The sequence below is a fragment of the Misgurnus anguillicaudatus genome, chromosome 8, assembly GCF_027580225.2.
Source record: "Misgurnus anguillicaudatus chromosome 8, ASM2758022v2, whole genome shotgun sequence".
In the NCBI taxonomy this organism is placed as follows: Eukaryota; Metazoa; Chordata; class Actinopteri; order Cypriniformes; family Cobitidae; genus Misgurnus; species Misgurnus anguillicaudatus.
In genome coordinates, this window is record NC_073344.2 from 21,746,488 (window position 1) to 21,760,211 (window position 13,724).

Here is a 13,724-nt window from a genome sequence, read left to right on the forward strand (position 1 = left end):
ACCAAGTCTCATATTAATACGCAAAAGTTTTGCGAAGATACAGGCTCAAACACATTTTGGCGTGCTCGCCCTCGCATTCTTTGATGCGTTATACGACAACGGATAGGTCTACCGAAAATCTTTTGATAACTTTTTGTCTAGAGTGTCTCTAGATGATGCATACCAAAAATCAAGCCAATCACACGAGCGCTCTAGGAGGAGTTCGAAAAAGTAGGTGTTCAATATAATTCAAAATGGCCGACAGGAAGTAGGTTTGACTCTATCATATTTGGTACAGTCGGACTCAGCACGAGCCAAGGAATCAATAGAGTGAAGTCTCATTTCAGTGTGGCAAATGAATCAAATGCTATAAAGATTTTAAACAATTTATTTATATATCCTGACCACTAGGTGGCGCTGTCCTAAAGATTTATAGGTGCGCTCAGAACATGTCACTGATGAACCATGCCAAATTTCGTAGCGATACGTCATTCTGTTTGTGAAATACTGAACTTAATGAGAAAATTCAAAATGGCCGACACCCAAAATGGCCGACCGAAAACCGTTTGTTATCGTTTGACTCGGCATGCCTCAAGGAATCTTACAAGACCACCTTCATGATTTTAGACTCAAGTTTGAAGTAGTTATAAGCGAAAATAGGCATTTTTCGAATCTCGTGACCACTAGGTGGCGCTGTGACGAAACGTTGCAGGCACCCTCAGGTCATGACTGTAATGACATATACCAAGTTTCGTGTCGATACAATAAAGTTTTGCGAAGATACGGCCTCACGTCCGTTTTGGCGTGCTCGCCGCCATATATGTTGTCACTGTATACGAGAACGCATTGGTCTATCAAAAAGCTTTTGATAACTTTTTGTCTGGGGTGTCTCTAGATGCTACATACCAAAGGACATGCAAATCGGACGAACGGTCTAGGAGGAGTTCGAAAAAGTAGGTTTTACGGAAAATTCAAAATGGCGGAAAGATGTGCATGACACAAATGACATCAATGTGTGCAACTGAATCATCATGAGCAAAGGATTCAGAGGAAAGAAGAATTTAGTTTCTAGGTCTCACGGGTCAGAAGTTATGAGCATGAACATAAGTGGATTTTTGGACTGTTGGTGGCGCTAGAGGGTTTGAGTCAGACACACCAATGTTGCTATAGTAACTTCTGAGACTGTCCTCTACATGTGTGCCAAATTTCATAACTTTCCTACGTACGGTTCTATGGGCTGCCATTGACTTTTGGGTGGAAGAACGCGGAACAAGAATAATAATAAATATAGCTGCAAGCAGCGATACCGGGGTCAAGCCAAACATGGCAAAAATGATTCATACGTGATGACTGTCATGATTTAAGATCTAAGTTTGCATTAGTTTTATGAAAAAAAACATTTTTTTCGTATCTTGAGACCACTAGGTGGCACTGTGCCGAAAGAATAGATGGTGCCTCAGGTCATGACTGTGATGACACATACCAAATTTAGTGTAAATACAATAAAGCAATACGGAGATATAGCCTTAAATGACTTGACCACTAGGGGGCACTGACCAAAAAATAAATTGTGACTCAGGTCTTGATTGTGATGACACCCACCAAATTTGGTGTAAGTACAATAAAGAGATGCAGAGATATAGCCTTAAATGACTTGACCACTAGGGGGCACTGACCAAAAAATAAATTGTGACTCAGGTCTTGATTGTGATGACACCCACCAAATTTGGTGTAAATACGATAAAGAGATGAAAAGATATAGCTTCAAATCTCTTGACCACTAGGGGGCATCGGAAAGTTTACAAGTCCTCCCAGAACATGTTGCTGATGAACCATACCAAGTTTCATAACAATACGCAATTGCGTTTCTGAAATACTTGAACTTAAAGAAAAATTCAAAGTGGCCGACACACAAAATGGCCGACCAAAAACCATTTGGTATCGTTTGACTCGGCATGCCTCACGAACTCTAACAACACCAGTCTCATAATTTTACATTCAAGTTTGCAGTAGTTATAAGCAAAAATAGACATTTTTTATATCTCGTGACCAGTAGGGGGCAGTGTGACGAAATGGTGCATGCACCCTCAGGTCATCACTGTTATGACATATACCAAGTCTCATATCAATACGCAAAAGTTTTGCGAAGATACAGGCTCAAACACATTTTGGCGTGCTTGCCCTCGCATTCTTTGATGCGTTATACGACAACGGATAGGTCTACCGAAAAGCTTTTGATAACTTTTTGTCTGGAGTGTCTCTAGATGATGCATACCAAAAATCAAGCCAATCACACGAGCGCTCTAGGAGGAGTTCGAAAAAGTAGGTGTTCAATATAATTCAAAATGGTCGACAGGAAGTAGGTTTGACTCAGACATATTTGGTACAGTCGGACTCAGCACGAGCCAAGGAATCAATAGAGTGAAGTCTTATGTCATAGTGGCAATTTAATCAAATGATATAAAGATTTTAAACAATTTATTTACATATCCTGACCACTAGGTGGCGCTGTCCTAAAGATTTATAGGTGCGCTCAGAACATGTCACTGATAAACCATGCCAAATTTCGTAGCGATACGCCATTCTGTTTGTGAAATACTGAACTTAATGAGAAAATTCAAAATGGCCGACACCCAAAATGGCCGACCGAAAACCGTTTGGTATCGTTTGACTCGGCATGCCTCAAGGAATCTAACAAGACCACCTTCGTGATTTTAGGCTCAAGTTTGAAGTAGTTATAAGCGAGAATAGGCATTTTTCGAATCTCGTGACCACTAGGTGGCGCTGTGACAAAACGTTGCAGGCACCCTCAGGTCATGACTGTGATGACATATACCAAGTTTCGTGTCGATACAATAAAGTTTTGCGAAGATACGGCCTCACGTCCGTTTTGGCGTGCTCGCCGCCATATATGTTGGCAATTTGTACGAGAACGCATTGGTCTATCAAAAAGCTTTTGATAACTTTTTGTCAGGGGTGTCTCTAGATGCTACATACCAAAGGACATGCAAATCGGACGGACGGTCTAGGAGGAGTTCGAAAAAGTAGGTTTTACGGAAAATTCAAAATGGCGGAAAGATGTGCATGACACAAATGACATCAACATGTGCAATTGAATCATCATGAGCAAAGGATTCAGAGGAAACAAGAATTTATTTTCTAGGACTCACGGGTCAGAAGTTGTGAGCATGAACATAAGTGGATTTTTGGACTGTTGGTGGCGCTAGAGGGTTTGAGTCAGACACACCAATGTTGCTATAGTAACTTCTGTGACTGTCCTCTACATGTGTGCCAAATTTCATAACTTTCCTATGTACGGTTCTATGGGCTGCCATTGACTTTTGGGTGGAAGAACGAGGAACAAGAATAACAATAAATATAGCTGCAAGCAGCGATACCGGGGTCAAGCCAAACATGGCAAAAAATGATTCATACGTGATGACTGTCATGATTTAAGATCTAAGTTTGCATTAGTTTTATGAAAAAATAGCAATTTTTTCGTATCTTGAGACCACTAGGTGGTGCTGTGCCGAAACAATAGATGGTGCCTCAGGACATGACTGTGATGACACATACCAAATTTTGTGTAAATACAATAAAGCAATACGGAGATATAGCCTTAAATGACTTGACCACTAGGAGGCACTGACCAAAACAATAGATAGTGACTCAGGTCTTGATTGTGATGACACCCACCAAATTTGGTGTAAATACGATAAAGAGATGCAGAGATATAGCTTCAAATCTCTTGACCACTAGGGGGTGCCGAAAAGTTTACAAGCCCTCTCAGAACATGTTGCTGATGAACCATACCAAGTTTCATAACAATACGCAATTGCGTTTCCGAAATACTTGAACTTAAAGAAAAACTCAAAATGGCCGACACACAAAATGGCCGACCAAAAACCATTTGGTATCGTTTGACTCGCCATGCCTCACGAAATCTAACAAGACCAGTCTCATAATTTTACATTCAAATTTGCAGTAGTTATAAGCAAAAATAGACATTTTTTATATCTCGTGACCAGTAGGGGGCAGTGTGACGAAATGGTGCATGCACCCTCAGGTCATCACTGTTATGACATATACCAAGTCTCATATCAATACGCAAAAGTTTTGCGAAGATACAGGCTCAAACACATTTTGGCGTGCTCGCCCTCGCATTCTTTGATGCGTTATACGACAACGGATAGGTCTACCGAAAAGCTTTTGATAACTTTTTGTCTGGAGTGTCTCTAGATGATGCGTACCAAAAATCAAGCCAGTCAAACAAGCGCTCTAGGAGGAGTTCGAAAAAGTAAGTGTTCAATATAATTCAAAATGGCCGACAGGAAGTAGGTTTGACTCTAACATATTTGGTACAGTCGGACTCGGCACGAGCCAAGAAATCAATAGAGTGAAGTCTCATGTCAGTGTGGCAAATAAATCAAATGATATAAAGATTTTAAACAATTTCTTTACATATCCTGACCACTAGGTGGCGCCGTCCTAAAGATTTATAGGTGCGCTCAGAACATGTCACTGATGAACCATGGCAAATTTCGTAGCGATACGCCATTCTGTTTGTGAAATACTGAACTAAATGAGAAAATTCAAAATGGCCGACACCCAAAATGGCCGACCGAAAACCGTTTGGTATCGTTTGACTCGACATGCCTCAAGGAATCTAACAAGACCACCTTCGTGATTTTAGACTCAAGTTTGAAGTAGTTATAAGCGAAAATAAGCATTTTTCGAATCTCGTGACCACTAGGTGGCGCTGTGACGAAACGTTGCAGGCACCCTCAGGTCAAGACTGTAATGACATATACCAAGTTTCGTGTCGATACACCAAAGTGTTGCGAAGATACGGCCTCACGTCTGTTTTGGCGTGCTCGCCGCCGTATATGTTGTCACGGTATACGAGAACGCATTGGTCTATCAAAAAGCTTTTGATAACTTTTTCTCAGGGGTGTCTCTGGATGCTAGATACCAAAGGACATGCAAATCGGACAAACGCTCTAGGAGGAGTTCAAAAAAGTAGGTTTTACGGAAAATTCAAAATGGCGGAAAGATGTGCATGACACAAATGACATCAATGTGTGCATTTGAATCATCATGAGCCAAGGATTCAGAGGAAACAAGAATTTAGTTTCTAGGACTGATGGGTCAGAAGTTATGACCATGAAAATAAGTGGATTTTTGGACTGTTGGTGGCGCTAGAGGGTTTGAGTCAGACACACCAAAGTTGCTATATTAACTTCTGAGACTGTCCTCTACATGTGTGCCAAATTTCATAACTTTCCTATGTACGGTTCTATGGGCTGCCATTGACTTTCGGCGGAAGAACGAGGAAGAAAAATAATAATAATAATAATAATAAGAAAACTAACAATAACAATAGGGTTCTACGCCCCTTCGGGGCTTGACCCCTAATAAATATAGCTGCAAGCAGCAATGCCGGGGTCAAGCCGAAAAGGGCACAAAAGGATGTAAAATTGAGATTGGATAAGCAAATTGAAGAACCTAGGTAAACCTAATAATTTTAGATGAAAAAACAAAAAAGTTATCAACAAAAATAATCTAAGTTCTTGTCTACTGCAATCGTCCTTCTGTTATTGACAATCATGAAACATTAGAGCACTGATGGACATGTGAGTGGTGTTTGCAGTGGCAAAACGGGTCACATCATGTTATAACAAGTTTAATAACTCAAAAGAGACCATCCCCGTGTCTCTACAATGTTCTGATGCAGAGATATAGCTTTTGCAAAAACGGTTGATAAGGTATTCTCAATGGTTGCTAGGGAGTAAATTGGCAACCACCAGTGATTATAGTCAAAGCCATGAAAGGAATAATCCATGATGACTCATGGTTTTAGATGTGTTGTTGCAGTAGTTTTAGGCAAAAATACCATATTCTATGTCAAAACCAGTAGGTGGCGCAATGAAAAAATTGTGCATGCAACATCAGGTCATGATTGTGTTACATCTAGCTAGTTTTATGACAATACACTTTAGTTTAGTTAAGAAACAGTTGTATGACCATAAGGCTGGCTTGTTATCAAAGGTTTTGTTCAATTATAAGGCCATCTAGTGGTGCAAGCACACAATTTTTTTTGTGTAGCCTCAGAATGGGCTCATGTATCAGCGTATCAAATCTGGTGAAAAAATATGTTTTCGTTACGAAGTTACAACCATTTATGTCTAAAAAACACAAAATTTGAAGGTAATTTTTCGTTTTTTGCAATTTTCGGCCATTTCTGATGAAAATTTTAATATAACGCCAATAGAACTTTTTGTTCAGAAGGTAAGGTTAGTTTCTTCCTATGGTGTTTTCGAGTCGATCGGAAAAACGCTCGCGGAGATATTCACGCATGTTTTTTAAGCGCTATTTTGCTGCGCAGGGTTAACCGTAAGGCGAATTCTGGCATGTTTGGTATCGTTGGACTCGACAACTATTCAGAAATCCAAAGAAACAAGTCCCATGAAAATACGTCAATCGGAGCCAAAGTTATAGGTGTATAAAACATTTCTCTAGCCACTAGGTGGCGCTGGGACGAAACTGTGCATGCACCCTCAGTCCCTGACTGGCATCACAAGTACCAAGTATCATGTCAATAGGCCTAAGTTTGACGAAAATACAGCCTAAAATCTGTTTTTTTGTGCTCTACGTAAAATTTGTTAAGGCGGTATACGAGAACGGATTGATGTATCGAAATTCTTTTGATAACTTTTTGCCATGAGTGTCTCTAGATGATACATACCAATTTTTGTGGCAATCGGACAAAAGCCCTAGGACGAGTTCAAAAAAGTAGGGTTTACGAATAATTCAAAATGGCGGAAAATGTTCGTGACGGAAAATGACGCCATAGGGTCCAATCGAACCGGCTTGAGCCAAGGAATCAGAGAAAGCAATACTTTTGTTTCTAGGTCTTACGGATCAGAAGTTATAAGCAAAAACATAAGTGCAACTTTGGACTGTTGGTGGCGCTAGCGGGTTAAACATAGAGACTCCAAATTTGCTGTGGGGACACATTGGACTGTCCTTTATCAGTGTGCCAAATTTCATAACTTTCCTACGTATGGTTCTATGGGCTGCCATAGACCGCAATGGCGGAAGAAGAAGAAGAAGAATAACTAATAATTATAATAAGAAAACTAACAAATACAATAGGGTTCTACGCCCCTTCGGGGCTTGACCCCTAAATATAGCTGCAAGCAGCAATGCCGGGGTCAAGCCGAAAAGGGCACAAAAGGATGTAAAATTGAGATTGGATAAGCAGATTGAAGAACCTAGGTAAATCTAATAATTTTAGATGAAAAAACAAAAAAGTTATCAACAAAATTAATCTAAGTTCTTGTCTACTGCAATCGTCCTTCTGTTATTGACAATCATGGAACATTAGAACACTGAAGAACATGTGAGTGGTGTTTGCAGTGGTCACATCATGTTACAACAAGTTTAATTAGTCAAAAGAGACCATCCCCATGTCTCTACGATGTTCTGATGCAGAGATATAGCTTTTGCAAAAACGGTTGATAAGGTATTCTCAATGGTTGCTAGGGAGTAAATTGGCAACCACCAGTGATTATAGTCAAAGCCATGAAAGGAATAATCCATGATGACTCATGGTTTTAGATGTGTTGTTGCAGGAGTTTTAGGCAAAAATACCATATTCCATCTCAAAACCAGTAGGTGGCGCAATGAAAAAATTGTGCATGCAACATCAGGTCATGATTGTGTTACATCTAGCTAGTTTTATGACTATACACTTTAGTTTAGTTAAGAAACAGTTGTATGACCATAGGGCTGGCTTGTTATCAAAGGTTTTGTTCAATTATAAGGCCATCTAGTGGTGCAAGCATACAATTTTTTTTGTGTGGCCTCAGAATGTGCTCATGCATCATCGTATCAAATCTGGTGAAAAAATCTCTTTTCGTTACAAAGTTACAACCATTTATGTGTAAAAAACACAAAATTTGAAGGTAATTTTTCGTTTTTTGCAATTTTCGGCCATTTCTGATGAAAATTTTAATATAACGCCAATAGAACTTTTTGTTCAGAAGGTAAGGTTAGTTTCTTCCTATGGTGTTTTCGAGTCGATCGGAAAAACGTTCGCGGAGATATTTACGCGTGTTTCTTAAGTGCTATTTTGCTGCGCAGGGTTAACCGTAAGGCGAATTCGGGTATGTTTGGTATCGTTGGACTCGGCAACTATTTAGAACTCAAAGGAAACAAGTCCTGTGAAAATATGTCAATCGGAGCCAAAGTTATAGGCATGTAAAACATAAGTCTGACCACTAGGTGGCGCTGTGACGAAACTCTGCATGCACCCTTAGTTCCTGACTGGCATCACAAATACAAAGTATCGTGTCAATAGGCTTAAGTTTGGCGAAGATACAGCCTCAAATCCGTTTTTTTGAGCTCTACGTAAAATTTGTTGACGCGCTATACGACAACGGATTGGTTTATCAAAATTCTTTTAATAACTTTTTGCCTTGAGTGTCTCTAGATGGTGCATACCGATTTTCAAGGCAATCCGGCAAAAGCTCTAGGACGAGTTCGCAAAAGTAGGTTTTATGAATATTTAAAAATGGCGGGAAAATTTTCATGACGGAAAATGACGTCATAGGGTCCAATCGAATCGTCTTGAGCCAAGGAATCAGAGGAAACAAGAATTTAATTTCTAGGACGTACGGGTCAGAAGTTATAAGCAAAAATGTAAGTGCAACTTTGGACTGTTGGTGGCGCTAGCGGGTTTGAGATAGAGACTCCGAATTTGCTCTGGATATTATTTGGACTGTCCTCTATCAGTGTGCCAAATTTCATAACTTTCCTACGTACGGTTCTATGGGCTGCCATAGACCGCAAGGTGACAGGAAGAATAATAAATAAGAATAAATAATAATAAGAAAACTAACAGATACAATAGGGGTCTTCGCCCATTCTGGGCTTGACCCCTAAATATAGCTGCAAGCAGCGATACCGGGGTCAAGCCAAACATGGCAAAAAATGATTCATACGTGATGACTGTCATGATTTAAGATCTAACTTTGCATTAGTTTTAGGGAAAAAATAGCAATTTTTTATATCTTGAGACCACTAGGTGGCGCTTTGCCGAAACAATAGATGGTGCCTCAGGTCATGACTGTGATGACACCCACCAAATTTGGTGTAAATACAATAAAGAGATGCAGAGATATAGCCTTAAATGACTTGACCACTAGGGGGCACTGACCAAACAATAAATTATGACTCAGGTCTTGATTGTGATGACACCCACCAAATTTGGTGTAAATACGATAAAGAGAGGCAGAGATATAGCTTCAAATCTCTTGACCACTAGGTGGCACCGGAAAGTTTACAAGTCCTCCCAGAACATGTTGCTGATGAACCATACCAAGTTTCATAACAATACGCAATTGCGTTTCTGAAATACTTGAATTTAAAGAAAAAATTCAAAATGGCCGACACACAAAATGGCCGACCAAAAACCATTTGTTATCGTTTGACTCGGCATGCCTCACGAAATCTAACAAGACCAGTCTCATAATTTTACATTCAAATTTGCAGTAGTTATAAGCAAAAATAGACATTTTTTATATCTCGTGACCAGTAGGGGGCAGTGTGACAAAATGGTGCATGCACCCTCAGGTCATCACTGTTATGACATATACCAAGTCTCATATTAATACGCAAAAGTTTTGCGAAGATACAGGCTCAAACACATTTTGACGTGCTCGCCCTCGCATTCTTTGATGCGTTATACGACAACGGATAGGTCTACCGAAAATCTTTTGATAACTTTTTGTCTAGAGTGTCTCTAGATGATGCATACCAAAAATCAAGCCAATCACACGAGCGCTCTAGGAGGAGTTCGAAAAAGTAGATGTTCAATATAATTCAAAATGGCCGACAGGAAGTAGGTTTGACTCTGACATATTTAGTACAGTCGGACTCAGCACGAGCCAAGGAATCAATAGAGTGAAGTCTCATTTCAGTGTGGCAAATGAATCAAATGCTATAAAGATTTTAAACAATTTATTTATATATCCTGACCACTAGGTGGCGCTGTCCTAAAGATTTAAAGGTGCGCTCAGAACATGTCACTGATGAACCATGCCAAATTTCGTAGCGATACGTCATTCTGTTTGTGAAATACTGAACTTAATGAGAAAATTCAAAATGGCCGACACCCAAAATGGCCGACCGAAAACCGTTTGTTATCGTTTGACTCGGCATGCCTCAAGGAATCTAACAAGACCACCTTCATGATTTTAGACTCAAGTTTGAAGTAGTTATAAGCGAAAATAGGCATTTTTCGAATCTCGTGACCACTAGGTGGCGCTGTGACGAAACGTTGCAGGCACCCTCAGGTCATGACTGTAATGACATATACCAAGTTTCGTGTCGATACAATAAAGTTTTGCGAAGATACGGCCTCACGTCCGTTTTGGCGTGTTCGCCGCCATATATGTTGTCACTGTATACGAGAACGCATTGGTCTATCAAAAAGCTTTTGATAACTTTTTGTCTGGGGTGTCTCTAGATGCTACATACCAAAGGACATGCAAATCGGACGAACGGTCTAGGAGGAGTTCGAAAAAGTAGGTTTTACGGAAAATTCAAAATGGCGGAAAGATGTGCATGACACAAATGACATCAATGTGTGCAATTGAATCATCATGAGCAAAGGATTCAGAGGAAACAATTATTTAGTTTCTAGGACTCACGGGTCAGAAGTTATGAGCATGAACATAAGTGGATTTTTGGACTGTTGGTGGCGCTAGAGGGTTTGAGTCAGACACACCAATGTTGCTATAGTAACTTCTGAGACTGTCCTCTACATGTGTGCCAAATTTCATAACTTTCCTACGTACGGTTCTATGGGCTGCCATTGACTTTTGGGTGGAAGAACGAGGAACAAGAATAACAATAATAATAAGAAAACTAACAATAACAATAGGGTTCTACGCCCCTTCGGGGCTTGACCCCTAATAATAATAAGAAAACTAACAATAACAATAGGGTTCTACGCCCCTTCGGGGCTTGACCCCTAAATAATAAGAAAACTAACAAATACAATAGGGTTCTACGCCCCTTCGGGGCTTGACCCCTAATAAATATAGCTGCAAGCAGCGATACCGGGGTCAAGCCAAACATGGCAAAAAATGATTCATACGTGATGACTGTCATGATTTAAGATCTAAGTTTGCATTAGTTTTATGAAAAAATAGCATTTTTTTGTATCTTGAGACCACTAGGTGGCGCCGTGCCGAAACAATAGATGGTGCCTCAGGTCTTGATTGTGATGACACCCACCAAATTTGGTGTAAATACAATAAAGAGATGCAGAGATATAGCCTTAAATGACTTGACCACTAGGGGGCACTGACCAAACAATAAATTGTGACTCAGGTCTTGATTGTGATGACACCCACCAAATTTGGTGTAAATATAATAAAGAGATGCAGAGATATAGCCTTAAATGACTTGACCACTAGGGGGCACTAACCAAACAATAAATTGTGACTTAGGTCTTGATTGTGATGACACCCACCAAATTTGGTGTAAATACAATAAAGAGATGCAGAGATATAGCCTTAAATGACTTGACCACTAGGGGGCACTGACCAAAAAATAAATTGTGTTTCAGGTCTTGATTGTGATGACACCCACCAAATTTGGTGTAAATACGATAAAGAGATGCAGAGATATAGCTTCAAATCTCTTGACCACTAGGGGGCACCGAAAAGTTTACAAGTCCTCCCAGAACATGTTGCTGATGAACCATACCAAGTTTCATAACAATAAGCAATTGCGTTTCTGAAATACTTGAACTTAAAGAAAAAATTCAAAATGGCCGACACAGAAAATGGCCGACCAAAAACCATTTGGTATCGTTTGACTCGGCATGCCTCAAGAAATCTAACAAGACCAGTCTCATAATTTTACATTCAAGTTTGCAGTAGTTATAAGCAAAAATAGACATTTTTTATATCTCGTGACCAGTAGGGGGCAGTGTGACGAAATGGTGCATGCACCCTCAGGTCATCACTGTTATGACATATACCAAGTCTCATATTAATACACAAAAGTTTTGCGAAGATACAGGCTCAAACACATATTGGCGTGCTCGCCCTCGCATTCTTTGATGCGTTATACGACAACGGATAGATCTACCGAAAAGCTTTTGATAACTTATTGTCTAGAGTGTCTCTAGACGATGCATACCAAAAATCAAGCCAATCACACGAGCGCTCTAGGAGGAGTTTGAAAAAGTAGGTGTTCAATATAATTCAAAATGGCCGACAGGAAGTAGGTTTGACTCAGACATATTTGGTACAGTCGGACTCAGCATGAGCCCAGGAATCAATAAAGTGAATTCTTATGTCATAGTGGCAATTTAATCAAATGAAATAAAGATTTTAAACAATTTATTTACATATCCTGACCACTAGGTGTCGCTTTCTTAAAGATTTATAGGTGCGCTCAGAACATGTCACTTATGAACCATGCCAAATTTCGTAGCGATACGCCATTCTGTTTGTGAAATACTGAACTTAATGAGAAAATTCAAAATGGCCGACACCCAAAATGGCCGACCGAAAACCGTTTGGTATCGTTTGACTCGGCATGCCTCAAGGAATCTAACAAGACCACCTTCATGATTTTAGACTCAAGTTTGAAGTAGTTATAAGCAAAAATAGGCATTTTTCGAATCTCGTGACCACTAGGTGGCGCTGTGACGAAACGTTGCAGGCACCCTCAGGTCATGACTGTAATGACATATACCAAGTTTCGTGTCGATACATTAAAGTTTTGCGAAGATACGGCCTCACGTCCGTTTTTGCGTGCTCGCCGCCTTGTATGTTGTCACTGTATACGAGAACGCATTGGTCTTTCAAAAAGCTTTTGATAACTTTTTGTCTGGGGTGTCTCTAGATGCTATATACCAAAGGACATGCAAATCGGACAAACGCTCTAGGAGGAGTTCGAAAAAGTAGGTTTTACGGAAAATTCAAAATGGCGGAAAGATTTGTATGACACAAATGGCATCAATGTGTGCATTTGAATCATCATGAGCCAAGGATTCAGAGGAAACAAGAATTTAGTTTCTAGGACTCACGGGTCAGAAGTTATGAGCATGAACATAAGTGGATTTTTGGACTGTTGGTGGCGCTAGAGGGTTTGAGTCAGACACACCAATGTTGCTATAGTAACTTCTGAGACTGTCCTCTACATGTGTGCCAAATTTCATAACTTTCCTACGTACGGTTCTATGGGCTGCCATTGACTTCAATGGCGGAAGAGGAAACATAATAATAATAAGAAAACTAACAATAACAATAGGGTTCTACGCCCCTTCGGGGCTTGACCCCTAATAATAAATATAGCTGCAAGCAGCAATGCCGGGGTCAAGCCGAAAAGGGCACAAAAGGATTTAAAATTGAGATTGGATAAGCAGATTGAAGAACCTAGGTAAACCTAATTATTTTAGATGAAAAAACAAAAAAGTTATCAACAAAAATAATCTAAGTTCTTGTCTACTGCAATCATCCTTCTGTTATTGACAATCATGGAACATTAGAGCACTGAAGGACATGTGAGTGGTGTTTGCAGTGGCAAAACATGGGTCACATTATGTTATAACAAGTTTAATTAGTAAAAAAAGAGACCATCCCCGTGTCTCTACGATGTTCTGATGCAGAGATATAGCTTTTGCAAAAACGGTTAATAAGGTATTCTCAATGGTTGCTAGG